Here is a 22,786-nt window from a genome sequence, read left to right on the forward strand (position 1 = left end):
CAGTCAAGATTTCCCCCCCATGGCTGCTGCCCTTCTCTCAGGACATCCACAGGGTGTTGCAGTGACAACCACTCATTGTTTCAGGCAACCTCCCGGTGTTGTTGTTCTGGGCCAAGGGTGCACCATGCCCTGCTCCAGACCATGAAGAACTTATCACCCAAATACATGAGGATAACAAATGTCAGGTGCAGGGAGCTGATGGATGGAACAGGGAAATGGAATTAAGCAGGATTTTGGCCAGGAAAGGTCTTTAGTTGCACATGGTCAGAGCCTGGTATAAAATCCTACCAGCACATGCTGAAGGACACCAGAGAGCCCCTCTTACCCCTTCTGATGGGGACGCTGAGATCCCCAAACGAGAAGGACAGTCACTGCAAACCACCCTCCAGATAGAAAATGCTCTCCATGGGTGAAAATTTCCTTCTCCCTGCTTGGGTACGTGATTGAAACCCCACAGGAGGAATTTCCCTTCCAAAGCTCCATCACACCTCTGATTTTTCTTCAAAACTGGTAAAATTAGGAGCAAAGTTACAACCTCATAGTTGTCCCCCCCCTTTCCATGGTATCATCCTTGCAAGGACAGAATCCCTTTCCCTTCCCTGCGGTGGGAATGCTCAGGCTCCTGCTCCCATCCCAGATGGCATACCCAGGAGCAATGGCTCCGGATGGACATGTCACGATAAAACCTCCTTTCTATTTATACAGCGCTTGTGACCTTCAGCTGTTGCTACACCGCTCTGGACGCAGCACAAACAGATTTTCAAACATCCTGGAGTTTGTTTCTGAAAGGTGCAGACATTCCTTGTGTTTTCCAAGGGGTCATGAAGTGCAACGGCTCCGGACCTTTCCAGAAAGTGGCTAATAGCCTGATTTTTTCTGTCTGTATCATCATTTCTGGGGTTAAACTTAGTATTTAAAAACACAGATGGGCTCAGTTTAAAGACTGGGAGAGGATCCAATTGTAAGTTGTCCAGCTGGTAAAACACCCTCACTGCTAAAAAACGGGTGAACTTGGGAATTCAGGCAGCTCCATCTCGCCATCGTTGCCTCTCCCTGTGCCTTTTCCCAGCTCCTCTGGCAAGCCATGAAGCCCCCAAAAGGTCTTCACAGCACAAATGGGGTCAGTCTGTGAGCTGCTCACCCCTTCCCCTCCTGTTGCACAAACCCACCCGACCTCTTTGCATCTCTGGCCACGAGTCAGGTTCCCCGAGCTTCCTCCAGTGTTTCTTTGTTCCCTTGGAACCGCAGGCACGGGAGGGGGATGCAGGACTGACCTTTGGTGGGATGTGGAGCTCTTGTGCTGGTGCATCCCTCAGCCTCTGGCTGGCCTTCATTCATAAAGTGAATTCCACACAATTATGCATTAATTCATCCCATTAACGGGAGTGAAGCCTCTTCTCCAGGCTCCAAGCCCAGCTCCTGTCCTTGGGCAGGAGGATGTGTCAGCCTTAGCTTTGACTTCGTGGTGTCCCAACACCAGGAGGGACCTTTGGTGGGCTTTACACCAAGGGGGATGGGGATTATAGGGTGTCCTCAGTTGCTGTTTTATGGCATTTTCCTCAGGGAGATGCAGGATGGGGATGAGGCAGGAAAACAAGACTTTCCAAGTCATTAATTGAAGCTTGGAGGGAAGTCTTGTAGTCCAGATACATGGAGAAAGCACTGCTGGGAGAGGAATTAATATAAAATGAATATAAAGCAAGTTTTGGGTGTTTTGGGGAGGGGAAAACATAGACAGGGGAGGGTCTGGGTGTTTATTGCATGTTCAGCAAGGAGCATTTGGAGTCAGGAAAGAAATCCCAGGTTTAAAGAGAGTGAGGGAGAATATCTGAAGATGAAATGAGTTTTGGGGCTGGCAAGGAGGAATTGGCTCTTGCTGCTTCAGCAGAGCCTCGGGGTGGTGTTTCCACAAAAAAAAATGAAGGTACTTTCCCTCAAAGCCTGCTTGGCTCCCCTTGCCTGGCTCCATTGTGGGGGGAGCTGGGCAGTCAGTGCCCGGAAGGATGGGACACAGTGTGGGCAGTGGGCATTGAGCAAACCATCCCCTGGAGATGGGACAGAGGGCCAGGACTGCTCCTCTTCAGGCTGCTGGAGCCCAGAGCTCTCATTTAGGGACTCCTTCTTTGCTTTCAGCTGGGAGAAAGCACTGAAGAGAGTGGCTTGGATCACGCCAGAGTCCTGCTGACTTTCAAAAGAACTCAGTTATTGATTTCTGGGACTGTGCTTCTCCCTGGAGGACTGGAAAAAGCCCAAGGCGGTTGCCTAGGATGCCTGTAAACTGTGACTCTGAGAACAGCCTTGTTTAATGAGGACCTTTCCTAATGGAATTTGAGGCCAAGGTCATTCCCCCAGGCTGCTCTCCAGCAAGCAGACTGTGAGGGGCTGGAGGATCTGCCAGCCACAGCTACTGTCCCTGGAAGCAGATCCCAAAAAAAGGTAGAAATCAGGATAATGATGTTTTCTACTTGAAGCCTTTCTGTGGCAAAGAGCCAGAGATTTCCACCTTGCTGAAGTGGCTGATCTGGAGAGCCCAGGGTGAAGCCTATGCTAAGAAGAGCTGGAAGATGTTCATTTGCCACTCAGAGGCGTGGGGGAGACGTGCTAAAGTGACCCAGAAATCAGCTCTCTGTACAGGCCAGTCCATGGGAAACCTGGCTGTGGCCATCTGGCACGAGTGAGGACCGTGAGGATGTGTCAGGCACAGGAGCTGAGGCAGCCAAAAATCCATTTCCCACCTCAGATGGATGGAAACACTTGTCCTATGCTCACAGAATCATTAAGGTTGGAAGAGACCTCCCAGATCAAGTCCAGCCTTTGACTGAACACCACCACTCCCACTAAGACCTATCTCCACATCTCATTTTCTGAACACTTCCAGGGATGGTGACCCCACTGCTTCCTGTGGAGCCTGTTCCAATGATTAACCACTCTTTCAGTGAGGAGATCTTTCCTAATACCCAACAAAAACCTCAATTCATGGATGAAAACAGGCAGTGTTGTCTCCAGCAAGGATCTCCACCACAGGTGATACCAATGGAGACCCCATCCCATGTCTGCCTGCTCTGTGTAGGTGCCTGAAACATTCTGGGACACCTCCAGAGCTCTCAGACACCACCTGGAGAACTGAACCAGCTCAGACCAACACAGCCAAGGAGTTGGGATTGCTGCTCACCTGGCATTGGTGTGGACACCAAGGTGAGGTCAGCAATACGTCCTTGAGGAGTGACAGCCCCAGGAGTGGGCAGTCTGCACCCATCCATGCCCCCAGGAATGTCCAGCGCTGCAGCCTGAAAATCAGGGAAAGATAGAGTAGAGCCACAGTTGGAAGGGACCTTAAAGACCATGCAGCTCCAACCTGGAACTTTCCACCTTCCACCAGACCAGGTTTTTCCAGCCTGGCCTTGGACACTTCCAGGCATCCAGGGGCAGCCACAGCTTCTCTGGGCACCCTGTGCCGGGGCCTCCCCACCTTCACAGGGAACAATTCCTTCCCAATAGAACAGCCCTCAATACCCAGATCTTTGCTATCTTTAACAACAATCAGCCTCCCACTGATTCCAGCATGATCCTGCTGATTCCAGCGTGATCCCAAGGACGGCCCCGCAGCCTCCATGGCTGCACACCCCTTACAGCACACTCACAAATAAAAGGTCCCTGCTCTTTCCCCGCTAAACGTGAACCCACAGAGGTGTAAAAGCTGCCAAACCCGAGCTGTGCCTGTGGCTTGGCATGATGGATGGCAGGGCTCAGCTGGGAGCTGTTTAATTTGGGTGAAAGACACTGTGTGGGAAGCAGCCCTGCCTGAGCTCCAAGGTGTGTAGGAGCCAGCTCGGTTTCATGTCAGCTGATTCTAGCAGCAGAGTGTTGCTTTGGAGAACAATGAAATGCCGGGAGCTGTGGAGGGGGATGGAGGTCAGGACAAATCTCTCCATTCACTTTTGCAGGGATGAGAGCAGCAGCAGAGCGTTCAATGGGAATTTCTCCATGAAAGGACTGTGACAGATCTGGTGTGGTGCTGAAAGAGGAGATCATCTGGAGTGTGCCTGTCTTGGCCAGCTCTCCAGGCTTGGATCCCTGGATTGTCACTTGGAGGAAGCCCTGAGGCTTCACCGTAGCAAAGCCAGCAGTGGCCCTTCAGCATAAAATCATGGAATGGTTTGGGTTGGAAAGGTCCTTTAAAGTTCATTTAGTCCCATCTTCTGCCATGGGCAGGGACACCTCCCACTATCCCAGGTTGCTCCAAGCCCTGTCCAACCTGGCCTTGGACACTTCCAGGGATCCAGGAGGAGTCACAGCTGCTCTGGGCACCCTGTGCCAGGGCCTCCCCACCCTCACAGGGAGGAATTCCTTCCCAATATCCCATCTATCCCTGCCCTCTGGCAGTGTGAAGCCATTCCCCCTTGTCCTGTCCCTCCAGGCCCTTGTCCAAAGTCTCTCTCCAGCATCAATTCTTCAAATTCCTTTGGACTTTCAAAGAGAGTATTTGATACAGAACCCCATACTTTGCACAATACCCCAAAGATCTCAATTTCTGCTCCTTCTCCTCAAAATCCAACCAAAGGCTGAAACCGCCATTATTCCCAAGAATTGCTCACAGACCTGCATCTCCCCATTACTTGGAGAGACCTCCTTGGTCTTGAGCGTGTTCAGCCTGCCATGATGAGACAGCCCTTGGCACTGGTACTTCTGAGCACCCCCAAACCATCTGCTCTCCTTTCATCCCTCTTCTGGGTCCCTGTGAGGAGGAGGAGGCTCCAGCTGAGAGAAAGGGACAGGCCGCCCACTTGTGCTGAGTAACCATTGCCAAATTGGATGCCAGCACATACACACACACACACAAAAATATTTCCACTGAGGTTGCTATGAACAATGGCCCCTTGATGATTTGCTATCTCAAACACATATGCCTTTGGCAGCCCTCCACGGGGAACAGGCAGTTCGAGCAATGACCCTCCTGCTCCTGGGCTGGCTCGTGGGCACCCCCACATCCAGCAGTGCCCGCCGAGGGGGGGTTCCATCGGCGAGGAACGGGACGTGATCCTTGCCCTGGGAGTTGCAAGATGAAGGCTGGCACAGGGGCAAGGGCAGAGCTGTGTCCTCACCAGTGCTGGTGAGAAAACTCTGCCTCATCACCACTGGGCCTTCGCTGCCCACTTGGAAAGCCTGGACACAGCCTGGACACAGCCTGGACACAGCCCCAGCCCCACTTTGTTATCGCCTTCCCAGATTTCCTTCAAACATTGCCATGGTGTCAACAAACCCACGGGATGAAGTCAGGGAATGTCCAGCCGAGGTTGGCCAGCCCTTTTTTCCAAGGGTGTGACAGAGTAGTGACACCCTGAGCCACCCTGAGTGGCACCGCAGTCACATCCCCATGACGTCCTACCTGGAAGGTGAACGCCAGTGATGGAGGAAGCCCTGGGAGATGTTTGAACCTAGGGAATGTGCTGAGTTGAGCCAAGTCCTGCTTGCACAAGGTGAGAACGTGCTCATGGTTCAAACAGTAGAGAAATCGGTGCTGGCCACTTCCTAAAGCAAAGGGAAAAGGACTGAGGTTCTCAGATGCAAAATATTTGATCTGAACTTTATTTCTGATACTCAGAGGTCTTTGCCCAGCCCTTGACTGTCTTCCCTGCTGGTTCCTGCATACCTGAGAGAGCCTTCCAGAGACCCCATCCGTGCGCGGCGATCCCGGCTTTTGCACCGTCTACAAATAGTTGGTGCGAGCTGAAAAGAGCAGATCTGAAGCCACAGTTGGCAAATTGCACCAACAAGCATATTCCCAGCGAGGCATTGTTCCAGTTTGTATATGTCTGAAAAGAACTGTTCAGGCATATGTTAAAGTTGGCACCTTCTCCCAGGGACTCGCTGCAAGCTGACGGCTGGAGCATGATAACCACAGCGAGGCACGCAAAACACTCGGCAAATAAGGGAAAACAGAGTCCACTTGGGATGTTGGTGGGGCTGGGATGAGGATGAGGAGCAGGGGCAGAGCACTGCCTCCTTTAGAGAGAGCTCGTCCCAGCCCACCACAGGGAATCTGCATCTGCAAGCGCTTGGAGAGGGACTGGGGTAGAGGAGGAGAGTGAAAATCCTGCAGCTCCAGTGCTGGTCCCAGGATAATCCTTATTGAAAGACTCAGCCATTGGAATGGGAGGGTGAATGGGGGGTATCCTACAGGCTCTGGGCTTCAGCCCACCCAAGGAGGCAGCACCTTGCAGTGGGGATGGGCTCACAGCACACTGAGGGCTCTCAGCCACCGCAGATGTCTGGACCTGGCAAAAACCTCTCCTTTGGAGATGCTGAAGAATGCAAGGGGGAAATGTTGTGCTGGTTTTGCTCTTCCTTGGGTGTCCATGAACAGCTGCAGCTGGGGACAGGATGCTGGTGGAGGTGTAACACCGTCAGAGCATCCTCTTCTGGCCAGGGCTGGGTTAACTTTTGGACTTGGTGATCTTAGGTGTCTTTTCCAACCTAAAGGATTCTGTGATTCTGATTCTCAGCTACAAAACTGGGGCTGCCCCAGCCTAGGTACGACCCATGGCTGTGTGGGGGGCCACGTACAGGGTCCCTGTTCAGCCCCTCAGGGTGTCCAGGAGCATTCCAGTGCCCCTCGGATGGGGCAGCTGGAGCTCATCTCCCATCAGGTGCAGCTCCCTGTTGGTGCTCAATCCTGGAGGTGTGTGGTGGGGTGACAACTGGAGCAGGGTTCATCAGAAGCTGGAGCAGCACGAGAAGCTCCGTGAGCTTCCTGTAGGACACCTCCTACCCTTGCATGACCCCTGAAGGAGGCTGCACTGCCAGGCTCAGAGCAGACCAGGCTGCCCAGGAACACTTTTTACCTGTGAGCAGCTTTGCATGGACAGGGATAATCCTGCTGGGTCCCCTCTTCATTCCTGGTGGGACTGTCCCAGAAAACACATCTGACTTGACCTTCTCCACCCCCCATTGACAGCCCTGCTCTCTCCTTGCCAGATTTCATTGCAAAGGACCCCCCAGTTGTCCACACAGGACCTGAGCTGCTCCACTGCTTTTGGTGCTGGTGGGAAGTGGCAGAACCCCACCCACAGCAGAGGTGGCTTTGCCCAGCAGGTCTAATCCCAGTCCTCAAAGGTGACGGGCTGTAAGTAAATCAGGGAGCCTCAGCTGCCCTTTCCATCCAAGCAGGATCACACCCAGCCCCCGGAGCGCTGTCAGCAACAACCTGTGCAGGGAGAGACTCACAGCCTGCACTTCTGGGGGAGCAGCTGAGGGCCTGTCCAGCACTATTAGCAGCGATAATTAATTTCCTGCCCTGCCATTTCACTGGAAAGCTGCAGAATTAAGTGGCAGCAATTCCTACCTCTTTCCTCCCTCCTGGGACTGCTGACAGATGAGCAGGAGTGTTGTGGCCTCCATTTATCCATGGAAAGGCCAAGGAGAGAAGCAGAGCCCCATGGTGTGTGTTGCAGGACCTAAACTTGCTGCAGCAAACCCAGTGAAGCTGGGGTGAAGCTGGGGTGAAGCTGGGAGCAGGGAAATGTGCCACCAAGCTCCCTCTCCACGGACAGCATCATGAGCTTTCCCTTTTGCTTTCCCTTTTCCTTTTCTTTTTCCTTTCCCTTTTCCTTTTCCCTTTTCCTTTCCTTTTTCCCTTTCCTTTTTCTTTTCCTTTTCCCTTTTCCCTTTTCCTTTTCTTTTTCCTTTCCCTTTTCCTTTTCCCTTTTCCTTTCCTTTTTCCCTTTCCTTTTTCTTTTCCTTTTCCCTTTTCCCTTTTCCTTTTCTTTTTCCTTTCCCTTTTCCTTTTCCCTTTTCCTTTCCTTTTTCCCTTTCCTTTTTCTTTTCCTTTTCCCTTTTCCCTTTTCCCTTTTCTTTTCCCTTTACGTTTCCCTTTTCCTTCTGGCGCGTCTCACTGCTCTTTGGAGAAGACAACTCTGTGCAATGTCACAGTCAGGAGCTGCCCTGCCTTCAGCTGGAATCCTTGGCCATTAGGATGTTCCTTTTTCGGCTCATCTGTGTAAGAGGCAGTTTGGGGAGTTGCCCTCCCCCCCATCTGTGCAAGCTCAGTCCTTGGATTCTCCGTGGGATGGGAAAAGTTGTTTCATCCCCCACATTGACTTTACATCCCCATCCCACCCCCACTGGGGACCCCCAGGGGTTCAGGCTGAGTCCCCTCCCCCCCCCCCCAAAGGCTCTGCTCCTGGAGATGGGGGGAAATAGGGAGCAAAATGGGATTTTCTTGGTGGATACAGGCAGACAGACTTGGCTTCCACCCCCCGGCCTTGTCTGTCGCCCCGGGGCTGCCCATGCCCCTCAAACCCCAGCCGTGCCCCACGTGAGACACGCCCTGCCCCACTGCCTGGGGCAATGCCGGGGCTCAGCTTTATTTGGGGGCTCCTTTTTGGGGGGCAGGAGGGTGATGAGACACTTCGAGGCTGCGGGGAACAGAGCCAGGGCACCACCAGACCCCAAACACCCCCTGTCCCGGGGCCCTGGGGAGGAAGGCGACAAGGCGAGGGGGGCCCATGCAGCATCCCAGCTTCCCCATCCAGGTCCACGGGGACAGAGCCCTGTCCTGGGGGGGTGGCGAGGGAAGAGTTAAAGGGAAGGCGAGCAGATCCTCCTCCATCCTCCCGGTCCTCGCTGTTAGGCTGCTGCTGTGACAGGGGGTGGGGTCGGGGCTGGCCGCCGTTTGCCGCAAGAAGGGGGGGGAAACGTGGCTGCGAATGTGTGTGTGTGTGTTGGTGACACAGGACAAAATGAGATGAGACCCCTCGGACGGGAGCGGCCGCCCGGCTGCGATCCCTGAGCCCTGCCCGAGCCCTGCCCGCTCCTGCGCATCGCCGCGATCGCTGCCGGGCACCGGCGCAGCCCCAGCATCCCCGCCAAGAGTAAGGCTCGGGGTGGGAAGCGACTGGGAGGAACTGGGAAGCGGTGCTGGGAGAGAAGGGGGAGGTGGGATGGGGTGGGGGGTGATGGGGGGGGGGTCTCTTGGGGGTGGAGAGATGTGGGGTGCACAGAGAGCGAGGTGGGGGACCTGATGCTGGAGCTTCGCTCCCCTGAACCACCCACCCAGATGTAATTTGGGGGGGGGAGGGGAGGATTTTGGGGAGGGGGTGGGGTGGAGGATGGGCTGCCAGCGCCGATTTCGGGTGTGATGGAGGGGAGGGAGCCGTGTTTGTGCCTAAAGTCGCAGCTGCCTGGATTTGGCCCCGCGGGGCCATTGGGATGTGACAGCACCCAAAAATAGAGTACGAGGCGGGGAGGAGCGGCGGGGGGGCAGACCTGTGTGCCAGTGCCAGGGCCAGGTTATTCCCCCTCGTCACCTTTTCCTCATCTTCTTCTCTTTATTTCTTTATTTCTTTGGCAGTGATGTCAGGGAGGGGAGCGGTGGCTGAGGGCTGGGGGTTGGATTCACGGCGAGGAGGTTGCTGGCGGCCGAGTGATTAACGTGCAGTTGCTGGGAATTATGTCATCTGCCTCGGTGCTGGGTGGCCCTCGCCCAGCAGCGGCGGTGGGGAGGGAGGGAGGACGTGTGGGGACGTCATGGCATGGGGCTCCCCGCCTGGGGCTTCACCCCAGGAGGCGCCGATGCCTCCCCGGCTTTGCCAGGACTTGGGAACCCAGCGTTCCTCCCCACCCCGACCAGGGGATCCCCGCTTGGGACATCACCCGAGGGGGCAGCGGCTTTGCAAGGATCGGGTGTTCCCCCGCGCCCATCGCGGCCCCCAAGCCGTGGGTGCACGCCCACCCCACTGCCCGCTGTTCCTGGGGGTCCCAGCTCCACGGGCTGCATCCCCAGCAGCAGAGGAGCGGGTTGTTGCTCCTCCCGACGGCTCAGCCCGCTCGCTGGCCCGGCAGCCGGGCTTGGAGCAGGCGGAGCGGGCGCTGCGATGAAGGGAGGGTGAAGGTGGGCATCCCCTCCGCCAGCTCCCCGGGAGGGAGCGGGGCTGGAGCTGCTGCACTGCAGCACAGAGCCCCATCCGGGGCTGTAGGTGTGCCCGGGGGGAGCAGGGACCCCCTCTGTCGGCCCGTCCCCTCCTCGGAGCCGAGGCGAGAGCCTGGGAACCTGTGGCTGCCAGCGGCCCCCAGGCCAGATGATCTCTGCTCCAGAGGAGGGTGTTGGGATGCTGGACGCTCCACACCCTCCTGGGCATCCCCCTGGGCATTCTCTGAGTTCCTCCTCAGCATCCCCCTGATCATCCCCTTGAACATCCCCGAGCACTCCCCGAGCACCCCCGAGCATCCCCCCCCAAGCATTCCCTGGGCACCCCCTGAGCATCCCAATGCTCTTCCCCACGTGGGGAGCTGGGGAAGGAGGACAAGGCCTGCCAGTGAGCCAGGCATGGACCGTGCTGCACATCAACAACCTCTTCCCTCTGCTCCACACCCCGTGAATGCCCCTACAGTTCCGTGCACCACGGACTGGGAGAGGAGCAGGCAGCTGCCAGCAGGAAGGCTGCAGGGAGATGTGCAGTGGAGGTAGGAAGGGCGGGCACAGCTGTAGCGGGGAATTTTATGGCATTTTCTGCCCCACAGCACAGTCCACGGGAGGGGGGCGGAATGCCAGCAGCCTCCTGGATTCCAGCTGGGAGCCAGCTGCTGCAGTCCCAGCCGGGGGATGCCACTTGCCCCGCGGGATAACCTTTGGCAACTCCCTCAGCTCTCCGCGCTCTGCTTCCAACACCCTCCAGCGCATCCTTCATCCTCAAACCTGCTCCGGCGGCGGATTGTGCCAGCACGGAGCCCTCCAGGGAGGAGCTGGCACTACCAGGGAGCGCAAGGCACCCCCAGTTTGGGGCAGGCAGGGCTGGGAGGCTGCTCCATCCCGCGCCGTTCGCTCGGCCGTGCCCTCTCCGGGCGGGCTCCGTGCGCCGGGGTTTGTTTATGTGTGGCCCCGGTTGGAGCGGCGATCTGCCGTGGCTAAATATAGCAGCGATGCTGTCATCCGAGTTCAGCCTGGCTGGGGAATTTATTTTCTGCAAAGGCTGGGAGGCGAACGGGCGAAAACAGGCGTGGAAATGCCGGAGTGGTGTGATTCCCTGTCTGCGGTGTCCGGGCTCACGCAAGGGGAGCGGGAACCTTGTCCCGAGTGCCGGCCTTGTGATGGCAGCGGGGAAGAGGAGGAGTGTGTGGAGAGGCTGAAATTGTCCCCGTCGGCTCCCCGGGGCAGGGGTGGGCATTTAAAAAGCGGCTCAAGTGCCTGTGTGGCTTCATGTCTGCTTCCAGGGAAGAGATTCCTTCCTCCTCAAACTCTTCCTTGCTGGGTCACCGGGCTGGTGTCCCAAGGGATCAACCCCAGCCCTCTCAGATCCAAAAAGAGCAGGGAGAGAAGCATCTGAAGGTCCAACATCTGGCTGTAGATGTCTGGGAGAGAGCAGCAGCTTGTCCTACAAGAGGCGGGATTGGGAGAGCCCCCCCTTCCCTGGGGGCTGCAGCATCAGCCCCGGGCATCCCCTGCTGCTTCCATCACAGGGGCATCTCCATGATAAGGGCACCTTTGGTCACCCATCCCGAGGAAAAACAGGAAAAGAGGAAGGTCCCCTGACTTGCAAAAAAACCCCCAGGCAGATGGGGAGGGTGTTTGCCACATGCACTGTGAAAACCACGTTGCATCAGCAGTCGGAGGCACTCGCTGTGTGATAACTCCATGTGGATGGAGCAGGAATGTGGATAAACTGGCTGCAAAAAAGTTTCTGGAGGGAGTTTTATCCCGACAGGGAAGGCTAAGAGTTAAGAGGGTGTTGCTGGAGCTGTTGAAGGGCTTAAAATCTGCTTTCTCCCGAAGAGGAACTGAGCCATGCCTGGGGCTGTCAGAGAAATCCAGCAAACAAAGGGTGAAACAAGATTTCTTGTTTCCCTTCACAGAGGATCTTTCCCATTAGTCATTCCCGTCACAGGAGCTGGCAAACACGGTTATTATTTGAGGGATCTGAAAGTGAAATGGAGGCACAAGGCCAGGAGCCCAGACATCCCTGCCCTCGGGATTGGGGAGCAGGCAGGGACCCCCCAACACCTCTGGCTCCCCCACACCTCTGCTCCGTGGGCAAAGCCTTTGTCCTCCGTGCTGGGCCACTGGATCCATCCTCTGGATCTGGTCTAGGGAGTGACATCCCTGGTCCCTTCCATCCCAAACCATTCCAGGAGCCCACGATTCCTGCAGGACACGGTGCCACCAGGAGCCATAGGTGGGATGGGATGCTCCATGCTGGAGGTGGTGGTGGACCAAGCACCTGAGATCCTGCAATAATCCTGGTGGTTCCCTAAAGCAGCCAGAACTCCTCTCTTCCATCACCCCACAGCCCCAGGCACAACTCTGGGGGAAAGGGGCAGGCTGAGCCCCACCATGGGGGGCAAGAAGGTCCATGGAGCTCCCTAAATAGCAAGGAAAGCAAACAGAACTGCTAAGGCAGCTATCAGGAAACTGGGATGGCTCACGCCTTGCGATCCAGGTTTGGCTGGAGCCAAGAGTTCTCCTGGCAGGGAAAGTCCCCTTGAGTTGTGCAGGAGCTGCAGGAGTTCCTGCAAGGCTGCAAGGCTGGGAATCAGGCTCCCAGGTATTTTGGCTGAGTTTCCATCTCACAAAACTGGGGGGTTTTGCCATGAAGATGTGGGTCCTGTTGGCTTTGTCTGGTTCCTGAGTCAGAAGGATGAGTTTTGTCTGAGCCCAACATGAGCCTCTCTTTCCTTCAGGGCCAAATCCTGATCCTGTGGCAGCAAGATGCTCCAGAGCCAGCAGGATGCTCCAGGTTTAGACAGGTATAATCCCAGAATGCCAGAATCGTTCAGGTTGGAAAACACCTCCGGGATCACTGAGTACCAACCTTTGGCCAAACAGCACCACCCACCGCCCCAACTAAACCAGCGTGCCACGTCCAGTCATTCCTTGGGTAATTCCAGGGATTGTGACTCCACCACCACCCTGGACAGCCCATTCCAATGCCTGACCACCCTTTCCATGGAGAAATTCCTCCTGACCTCCAACCTGAGGCTCCCCTGGCCCAGCCTGAGGCCGTTCCCTCTCCTCCTGTCCCTGTTCCCTGCGAGCAGAGCCCGACCCCCCCCCGGCTGCCCCCTCCTGTCAGGGACTTGTGCAGAGCCACAAGGTCCCCCCTGAGCCTCCTTTGCTCCAGGCTGAGCCCCTTTCCCAGCTCCCTCAGCCTCTCCTGGTGCTCCAGCCCCTTCCCCAGCTCCGTTCCTTTCCCTGGACACGCTCCAGCCCCTCAGAGTCTTTCTGTGAGGGGCTCAGAGCTGCCCTCAGCACTGGAGGTGCCCCAGCAGTGCCAGCACAGGGGACGGGCACTGCCCTGGCCCTGCTGCCACCCCAGTGCTGGCACAAGCCAGGTGCCACCGGCCTCTTGCCCACCTGGGCACACATGGCCTCATGTCCAGCCACTGCTGACCAGCACCTCCAGGTCCTTTTGCACCAATGGGCGATGGAGCCCATTCCCTTTGCAGGGAGCCCGGGAAAAAGGCAATCAGATCATTAACACATGCTGCTCTTCACACAACCAACCTCACAAATATTTATCAGCTGCAGAAACACACGGGCTCGGAAGTTGCCAAGTAACATAACAAGAGGCGCTTTTAAATAAATATCTGCGAGTCTGCGGGTGACGAATTAACCAAATCCCTTGGTATGTGGCCCAAAGATATGTTTTCCTCTGGAAGCCCAGGACCAGTAATAAAAATAATGATCCAAGCCAGGAATGAAAACCTGGGATAAGCAGTGACTGACTGGCTGTCCAGCACTGGAAGAAGTTGGTTCCCTGCTGGGAAGGTCTGTGGAGTGATGCCCGACAGATCCGTGCCTGCCAGGGACAAGTCAGGAGCTGGATGGGATGGGGGGGGTTATTTTGCAGGGAAGGTGAGAACGAGCCCAGTGCACCAGGCTGGGTCTCATCCTGCAGCCACGACCCTCTCCTAAACACCCACAGGACTGATCTTCTCTGTAGGCTCAGGATTTCAAGGTACCTTGGTGTTGTAAACCCTGGTTCTCCATGTTCCCTTCCCTGTAGCCCTGGGAAGGTCCATTAGATCTCTTCCTCTTCTATCCAGGTGGATATGTCCCATAAATCCAGCAGGAATATTGCTTCCCCCAGCCTGCCCAGGTGTGTTCTGCACTCCCCAGGTAGCCAGGGTTTCCCTGTTGCTAAATCCTATTAAATCCTTGCTGTGAGGTCAGTTTGGAGGCTTTGGGGATTGTTAGGGGGGTCAGTGCTGCCACAGGAGACCAGGTGGGTTTGCAGATGAATGGAGATCTCTTCTCACCCAGTTCCTTCTTCCACGGGGGAACTCTGGCTTGTGGGGCTGGGATTTCATAGAATCATGGAATGGTCTGGATTGGGAGGGACCTTAAAACCATCTCATTCCACCCCCTGCCGTGCGCAGGGATATCGCCCACTATCCCACGTTGCTCCAAGCCCTGTCCAACCTGGCCTTGGACACTTCCAGGGATCCAGGGGCAGCCACAGCTTCTCTGGGCACCCTGTGCCAGGGCCTTGCCACCCTCACAGGCAGGAATTCATTCCTAATATCCCATCTAAGTCCCTCTCCAGCTGTCTTGGAGCCCCTTTAGGCAGTGGAAGGTGCTGGAAGGTCTCCCTGGAGCCGTCTCCTCTCCAGCTCTCCCAGGCTGTCATCTCATTTGGTGAAGATGTTCCCATACAAACCCACCATATCCCCACCATCACCAGAGGGCTTGGCCTGAGGGCTTTGCAAGCAGGTTGTCATTTGGGGGCCATTTGGGGCCATTTGGGGGTTCTTGCCTGAACAAAAACATGAGGAGAGACAACCTGGACACAGGGCCGGTTGGCAAAGTCAACTGGAAGAGTGGTTTTGGGGGGACGGACACTGCCCAGTGCCAGCAGTGAGGCCCAGGTGAGGGGGTCAGAGGACACCGACTGGCCAAGGTGATGGTGGTGGGTGCTGCCCAGAGCGGCTGCAGATGCCCCATCCCTGGAAAAGCTGGAATGTGGGAGCTCCTCCCCGTGCTCCCAGCCATGGCAGAGCCCCCAGGCACGCGCTGGAGATGATGCACGAGGGGAGGTCGGAGCTTTTATTAGCCCAGCTGCTGGAGCTGGAAAGAACAGCCCAGCTTTCGGGCACAGGAGCTCCTCTCCTTGTCCCCGCTTTCTGATTACATCAGCTGATCTAGCACAGGCTCCTTCCACTCCCCATGGGCCGCTGCCTTCATTACAGCCCCAGCTCTGCCCTTGGCAAGCACTTGGAGGAGCAGCCAAGCCATCCCACCGGAGATGTTGGGATGGCAGGACCGGCTGTGTCACCTCAGACATCTCCCTGCAGCGCGGTCTCTGCCTCCAGCACTGCCAGGAATGGCAAGGGGATGAGGGACAGGGGACAGGGACGTGTTGGTGTTTGCTTTGGCCAGGCTGTGCTCCTCAAGGTGTCTCAGAGACACCAGGGTGGAAAGGAGAGGATGAAAACATTCCCCCAAAATCATCAGGGGTGCTGGGATGAGATGGGCAGAGCTGCATCCCCACAGGCCCCTGGTAGTCCCTGCCCAGGGGAGGGGGGCTCTGCAAAGACCAGCACCTGTTCCTGGCTCAAATCTCTCCCTCCTCCAACAAACACCTCTCTCAAAAAGTCTCTGCTAGGAAAATCCACATCTCCACCCGGTGCAGCTCAGCAAGGACAGCAACACCCATCTCCAGGAGCGGGCTGAGCACAGCCCATAATGCTCATGCCAGGCTCAGGGAGACCCTGGTGTTCTCCCAGCTCCTTCAATAATGTGAATAGTAAATCACTGCTGCTGAGCTGCTGCCTGCCAGCCACTGCACAGCAGGAGTTTGCTCCGCTCCTTCCTCCTGCCTGCCCCACTCTTCCTCCCTCCCGGTGCTTTTCCAAGCCCCAAGGCTTGACTTCTTTGGGATCAGGGTGTCCCCAACGTGAAGGAGTGGTTTTAGTGCTGTTGAGTCCCAAGTGGAAAGTTTTTAATCTGTTTTGTTCCCTGCTACTGGCCCTTGGTGCCGTCCTCAGCACGTTCCTGAGCCTCAGTTTCCCTCTGCCGGGCTGCACTGCAGCCTCCCAAGGGACTGTTTGGAATGGGAGCTAATCTGGGGACTGGGATGAGGTATTTCAAAACCTGATCTTGTGGTTAAAGTGGTGAATGTGCCACCTGCACGTGTTTGGGGTGGGTAATCCCCCTGCCTGTTTTCCAGCAAAGCCCAAACTCATCTCCTGCAGCTCAGGAGAGCTTTGGGACCGGCCAAACCAACCCAGGGCCTGTTGACATTCCTCAGTGCCAGCCAAGAGCTTTGCCTTCCCCTCCACGCTCTCAGGGGCCCAAATTAGCTTTTAATAATAACATTTCATATCTAAAGAAAAAAAATCCCCGGGCAAACAATCCGGCCTTGGCGCCCGCCGGGACAGCAAACACTCCCCGAGGGGCACCAGGTGTGGTGCATTCCTGATAGCTGGGAAAGAAAGGAGGGATTATTTCCCTCTCCCTGCAATGTGCTGGGAGGGCAGGAGCGGCCAGCCCGGCTCCGGGCAGGGCTGCGTTGTGCCCAGCACCGAGGGAGGTGGGTACGTGGCTGTGGGAAGAGGTCCCTCAGCCAAGCCCCGAGCTCCAGAGCTGATTAATGGTGGCATTTCTTTTGTTCCACACGTTTCCTCGTGGCGGAGGTGCGGGATTTCAGGCGATAAAAGGGATCTGTTTGTTTTAAAAACAAGTCCTGCAAGTCATCCCTGGGCAGCCGCCCTGTGCCCTGAATGCCCACGTTCCTGGCACAGCTATCCCAGCATTGTGGATGCATCCACCACTCAGAGGTTATTCCTCCAAGCTGGAAAACCTGATTTTTCCCTCTTTAATGAAGTTTCCCATCGATCTGTTGATGTCTTTCCCTCTCATCCTTAGAAGGGAAGTTGAGGACAGGTGGGACGTGGTGTTACAGCCCCAACCCCAGCTTTGACCGGGACAGAAGCCAGGGAAAACCCTTTCCTTCAGCTCTCCACCCCTGGCTTCGGAGTGCAAAGCAATTTTGCACCCCTCCGGGGTGTAAAAGGCAGCCAGAGATTTGGGTTGCCGGATAATGTTTCTCTGGGCCAGCTGCTGTGATAAAACCAGGGCATCTGTCCGCTCCTGAGCCGGGCAGCCGAACTCCTGCCCGAATTCCAGCGCGAGATGAGGGCGGCATCCCTGCGCTCCGAGGGACAGCGCGGGGCAGGTGACACCCGCAGCCCCCGGCACATCCCAGCGGGAGCCGCGTCTCCCTTTCCTGCCCCACCGCAGGAGTGAAGAATCCCTTCATTTCCTTCGGCCGCTTATCCTCCGACGATCGCCCCGGGAGCGAGCGACAAAAACACCCTTTAAATCCATCACAGCGGGCTTAGGGGAGGATTAGCAGATGTCTCTGCAGGCTTTACATCAGGCTGCGGCTCCCGGTGTCCCACCCTCGTGGCCCCAGCCAGCTTCAGGCTTGCGTTCCCAGAGGGAGAAGCGATGGAGCCAGCCTGCCTCTAATTCCCGTCGGGAGATCGCGGCATCCCAGGCAAGCCCAAGCTGGCAACTCGCTTCCAAAGGTGGCAATCGGTTTTCGCCGGAGAGCTGGTTCCGATGGGTGTCCTGGGGCCGGGAGCAGAGAGCTCTTCCCGGGCTGTCTCAGCCTGGAATTTTCCGGGAGGGAGAACCTCCCACCCCTGCGCCCTCACCTTTGGGGGATGCCCTACAGAGGAGCCCGGATAATTCCCCAAAGAAGAGCTGACTTCTCCCTCTCACCCCAGCCTGGCTGGTGGGAATCATCCCTCTCCATCATCCCTTTTGTGTTTACAAGCAATTACCTGGATCACTTTCCATTCTCGACGCTTTCCCTCCCTAATTTGTCTCAGCGACGGGGTTTTTCCCCCTTAATTTCCCTCCTACCCCCCCCACATCCCTTTTACCTCTCCTCAATTCCCACCCCCGAGGGCTTTTTGACCGCCAGGACTCTCAGGATGGCTTTCCTCCAGCACACACAAGCTTGCATAATAGCTGTTGACACCGTAACTTCATTTGAATCGATCTTGTTTGCTAATTAGCTGATTGCAGTAATTGGCATGAATTACCTTGGGGGATTCTGCCTCCCTGGGGGTGGCCAGTGGCCGGCGTGTCCCACATAGGAGGTGGGAATGGCAGCAGTGAGGTGGTTCCTGCTCCAGGGACACCTCTCGCAGGTGTCCCGGTGACTCGTGGAGGTGCAGAGGAGTTTCCAGTGGGGAACCGCAGCCTGGTGCAGGGAATTTTAACTCCTGGAGTGCCTCAGAGCCACCAAAATGTCCAGAGTAGCTATTACAGAACCTAAAAGGGGTTAAAGTCTCTGTTTATGGGGCGAAGGGACGTGACTCTTCGCTCTACCTCAAAACGCAACTGGAGATGACTCAAACACCGGGTTAAAGATAAACCAAGTGAAGCAGCTTTTCTCAGAGGTCATAATTCCCTTCCGAAAATTCCCTGCCAAAAATTTATGGAGGATGGAACAGAACAGCATTAGACTGAGTGAGGAGGGAGCAGGCAGTGTCGGGGAGAGTGTCCTCTGATGGCAGCATCAATCTTTTGGGGGATCCAAAGACAGCTTTGGGTGGGAGGCATCCTTGAAAAGCTCTGAGGCTCGGGGGAAATGGGGCGGGATCAGTGAGATTCTCCTCTTCCCAGACTCTTTTTATCTAAGCACCAGCTGCACAGGGAGGAGGGAGCCCGGGAGGACCATCCCTGTCCCAGTCCCTCAGGATCCAGTCAGGATCCAACACTCCCCATCGTGAACTTCCATGACAAGAAAAGAGGGACAGCAAGGGCAGGCAGTGAGTGATAGGACACAGGGAATGGCTTCAAACTGCCAGAGGGAAGATTTACCTGAAATATTGGGAAGAAATCCTTCCCTGTGAGGGTGGGGAGGCCCCGGCACAGTGTGCCCAGAGAAGCTGTGGCTGCCCCTGAATCCCTGGGAGTGCCCAAGGCCAGGCTGGACAGGGTTTGGAGCACCCTGGGATAGGGGAAGGTGTCCCTGGGGTGAAACTGGATGACCTCTAAGGTCCCTTCCCACCCAAACCATTCCATGTTTCTGTGATAACTCATTTTTTAACCAGAATAACCACAACACCCCCAAACCAAAGCTCCTCACATGGGCACATTTCCATCTGTGGTGCTGCCGGGGTCACTTGATACAAACCTGCCCCTGGTGAGGCTGAAGGAGTCTGTGAAACGCTGTTTTGTATGAGCCATCTATTTATATTGACAGCTTCCCACGCTCCATCCCTCTAATCCTGCATCCCTTTCTGCCAGCCTAAGCTGCATCTTTCCAGCTCTTCCTTCCCCCCTTTTTTTTTTTAATATTGCCCTGTAATTATCATCTTTCCACTCTTCTGGGATCTGAGAGAAATCCCAGGACTTCTTAGAGAGGATGAGCAGCAGCCCATACCTCTCCTCGTCCTGCTTCCACGGGACTCTTGGGAGCAAATTAATCTGAACCCGCTGTTTAAAAATGTTTATCCTCAGGCCATGCCATTTAGTGTCTTCCTGGGTTACTAATGGACTAGAAAGCACTTTGTTGTCCCTGTGCAATATGAGAACATCAGCCTGCTTTTCCCAAAGCCAGAACAGAAATTATTGAGCTTTTGTTTTTCCCCTCCTCCGTTGTTATCAGTGATTTTCTGATCTCCAGCTTGAGGACAGGCCATGCTGCTGCAGTTATGTCACTGCTCTTAATTTTGTAAAATCGAATTAAAAGTCGCTTCCTCTGTGTTGCCTGTGAACCTCCAGGAGAGACCTGATGTGGCCAATTGCAAACTGAATTGTGGAGTAAATTCCATAACTTTATTGAGCCAGAATACCAACAACTTTTTGTCCTGGGAGACACTGTTGGTTCTGAAGTATTCTGGGTGGAAAAGAGGGAGCCCAAATGAAAACTGAGGTCTCCAAGATCCTTTGGTGGGTCAGGAGGCCGCATCATTAACCAGAGCTTTTATTCTTTATTTTAAGACGATGTAAACACACAAGAAGCAGCTGGATCCATCTGTGGGGTCCACAGGGATTTTGTGGTGACTTTTATCAGCTGCAGCAGAGGGGTGAAGACCCCTGGGAAGGGTCTGGGTCAGACTGGCCAGGATGGAGCTGGCCAGGGCATGGATATCCCATTTTCCCGCTGCAGAGGAGCTGTGCTGGTGGAGCTGTCACTGAGCAGCTCTGCGAGGGACAAGTGACAGGAGTGGGGGTGGCTGGATGGGCTGAGCCAAGGGAGGAGCTGGCAGAGGACACGGGGCTCAGCAGAGAGAAGCCCCAGCAGGAGAAGCCACTGCTTTTCCTCCCCGAAGGTCCGCAAGGTTGGACACAATGGAATTCCCTCCTCCCTCCCCGTGCCCGAGGCAGCCACATCCCGGGAGGAATACAATGCTGCCTTCGAGTCCATTCAAAACACCCCAGGGTCAAACCTTTATGAGGCAACAAAGAAAATAAACCCAAAGACAAAAAGCTATTCTGGAGGAGGGGAGGGGAAGGAAGCGGCTCCCAAAATATCGGTGAGAACCTTTCCTTTAACTCCAGCTCTGGGATGGGGGTCTCTGCTCCGGTGGGACCGAGCAGGGGAGATGTGAGCACATCCTTCTGCACCTTCCTCTTGGTGGGAGAGGGCCCCAATGACCAAAGTGCAGAGTTTTGGGAATGCTGGGTTAGGATCATGAGGATCTGGGTGCTGGAGAGGGGACAGCTCTTGGTGGGAAGGCACCTGCAGGGAGAAGGGGGTCAGCAAGCACCAAAGGACCATGGACCCGCTCCTGCTAGCTGTGAGGGCTTCTGGGGTCACCTTGTGGCTTTTAGAGGCTGTGTTGCTCCTGGCTGTGATCCCAGAGGCAGCTGGACAGACTCCTGGTCCCCACACCTCCCAAATAATTCGGGTTTTTTCCCTTCATTTCTGTTCGTTAGCTGGGAGCCCTAGGTGAGGCTTTTTGGGAAGGGTATTTTGAATTGTTCCCACGTGGGGTTAAAGCTCTGGCACTTGGGAAGGGGTGGGAGAGAACTGCGAGCTGCAGGAAGGAGCAGGATTGAAACCAGAGACGGCTGAAATCTAGTGGGGTGGGAACAGACACAAACAAGGTCCCACTTCCTGCTGGGCACCTTATTCCAGAGGGGGAGGCACCTGCAGGTACAGAAACCCCCACTGGCAGGGCTGAGCCCCAAGAAGGAAATGCCAGGAGAAGCAGAAGAGGGTGAGGATGCTCAGCTCACCATCCTCTCCAGCCCGTCCGTGCTGGGGTGCTGACACATCCCAGCGCCATCCCCCACCCCAGCACCCCTGCACGGGGGCAGGGCTGTCCCTCTGAGGGTGACCAAGGGTCACTCTGGACACTGAATCCCTGTTTGGAGCAGAGCAGGGAGAGACAATTTCCCCACAGCCCCTGACGTGACTCAGGAGTTTGTGGTCTGTGACGGGTGAGTCAATGCGAGCGGGAAAAGCCTGGCTATTTTTAGGACCACTGACATTTGGGGGGGGTTTAACCCCTCTCCCTCCTCCCTCAGAGGCATCTCAGCAGTGCCTTGCTTGAAGAAGGAAAAAAAGACCCTTCCCAAGGCAAACAGGTGCCAGCCTCACGGGGTGGTGCTTCCCAGGATGAGGAGGTGAGGGAAGCAGGATCACGGGGACCAGGAAGGGGCTGCCAAGAGTGACAGAGACAAACACAAAGTCAGGCACATATAAAATCCCAGAATTGTTTAGGCTGGAAAATCCCTCCAGGATAATCCAGTCCAACCATTCCCCCAGCACTGCCCAGGCCACCACTGAGCCACGTCCCCAGGTGCCACATCCACACGGCTTTTAAATCCCTCCAGGGATGGGGACTCCAACACTGCCCTGGGCAGCTGTGCCAGGGCTGGACAACTCCTTCCATGAAGAAACAACCAACCTAAACCTCCCCTGGCCCAGCCTGAGGCCGTTCCCTCTCCTCCTGTCCCTGTTCCCTTCGAGCAGAGCCCGACGCCCCCCGGCTGCCCCCTCCTGTCAGGGAGTTGTGCAGAGCCACAAGGTCCCCCCCGAGCCTCCTTTGCTCCAGGCTGAGCCCCTTTCCCAGCTCCCTCAGCAGCTCCTGGTGCTCCAGCCCCTTCCCTATCTCCATTCCCTTCCCTGGACACGCTCCAGCCCCTCCAGATGTTTTGCCCAAGCTCTGCCTGTCACTTCTCCAAGCACTCAGAGGTCTCTCTGCACCCTCTACTATAAATGCACATGGATCAAGGTTTAAATCTCCTCACCAAGCCCTGGAGAGCTTCTCCAGAGTTTTCTTTCCTCCTGGGACTAAGGGCCAAGTGGCATCACGGCACAGCACGATGGCCTTGTCCCCTGAAGCTCCTGGGACCCCTCTACCTGCAGAAGTGACATCATGGGACTTGTCCAGCTTCCAGCTGGGCCCGGGGACAGCGCTGCCTCTGAGCAAAGCCACTCCTTGTGTCCAGGGAAACCACATTTAGGGTGGCCTGGGATGCACCCCACTGTGGCTCCCATCCTTATTAGGGAATTCAGGTCTTTAGCAACTCCTCATGGGATAAGCAGCCTTTCCCCAGGGATGCTCATCCTTCCCACGGCTTGCCCAAAAAAAATCAGCCCCCATCTCCCCTTCCCCACCATCCCACCTTCCTGCTGGAGGTGCATGTCTTGTCCTACCGTGCAGATTTAGCAACTTTCATGGCAGCTAATCCATCCTCAGCTTGGGAAATTCCCTGGTTTCATTAGTTTAGCAAAATATGAAGGTGTTTGGTGGTTTGTATGGTTTGTATTTTTGGGGGGGGGGGGGCTTGGTTTTTGGGGTTTTAGTTTGTTTCTTCATT

At 55.8% G+C, this 22,786-nt stretch overlaps 1 protein-coding gene across 2 annotated transcripts in view; it reads left to right on the forward strand.

Moving 5' to 3' along the window:
- The first annotated feature begins 8,666 nt into the window (after positions 1 to 8,666).
- Positions 8,667 to 22,786, forward strand: part of LZTS3 (leucine zipper tumor suppressor family member 3) — a 46,544-nt gene continuing 32,424 nt past the window's right edge. The window contains exon 1 of one of the 2 annotated variants that reach the window (XM_032108241.1): positions 8,667 to 8,870. The gene's annotated coding sequence lies outside the window, so the exon portion shown is untranslated. The remainder of the gene's footprint in view (positions 8,871 to 22,786) is intronic. The other variant, XM_032108237.1, reaches the window with a different exon arrangement.

Source organism: Corvus moneduloides, chromosome 5, assembly GCF_009650955.1.
Source record: "Corvus moneduloides isolate bCorMon1 chromosome 5, bCorMon1.pri, whole genome shotgun sequence".
Taxonomy (NCBI): Eukaryota; Metazoa; Chordata; class Aves; order Passeriformes; family Corvidae; genus Corvus; species Corvus moneduloides.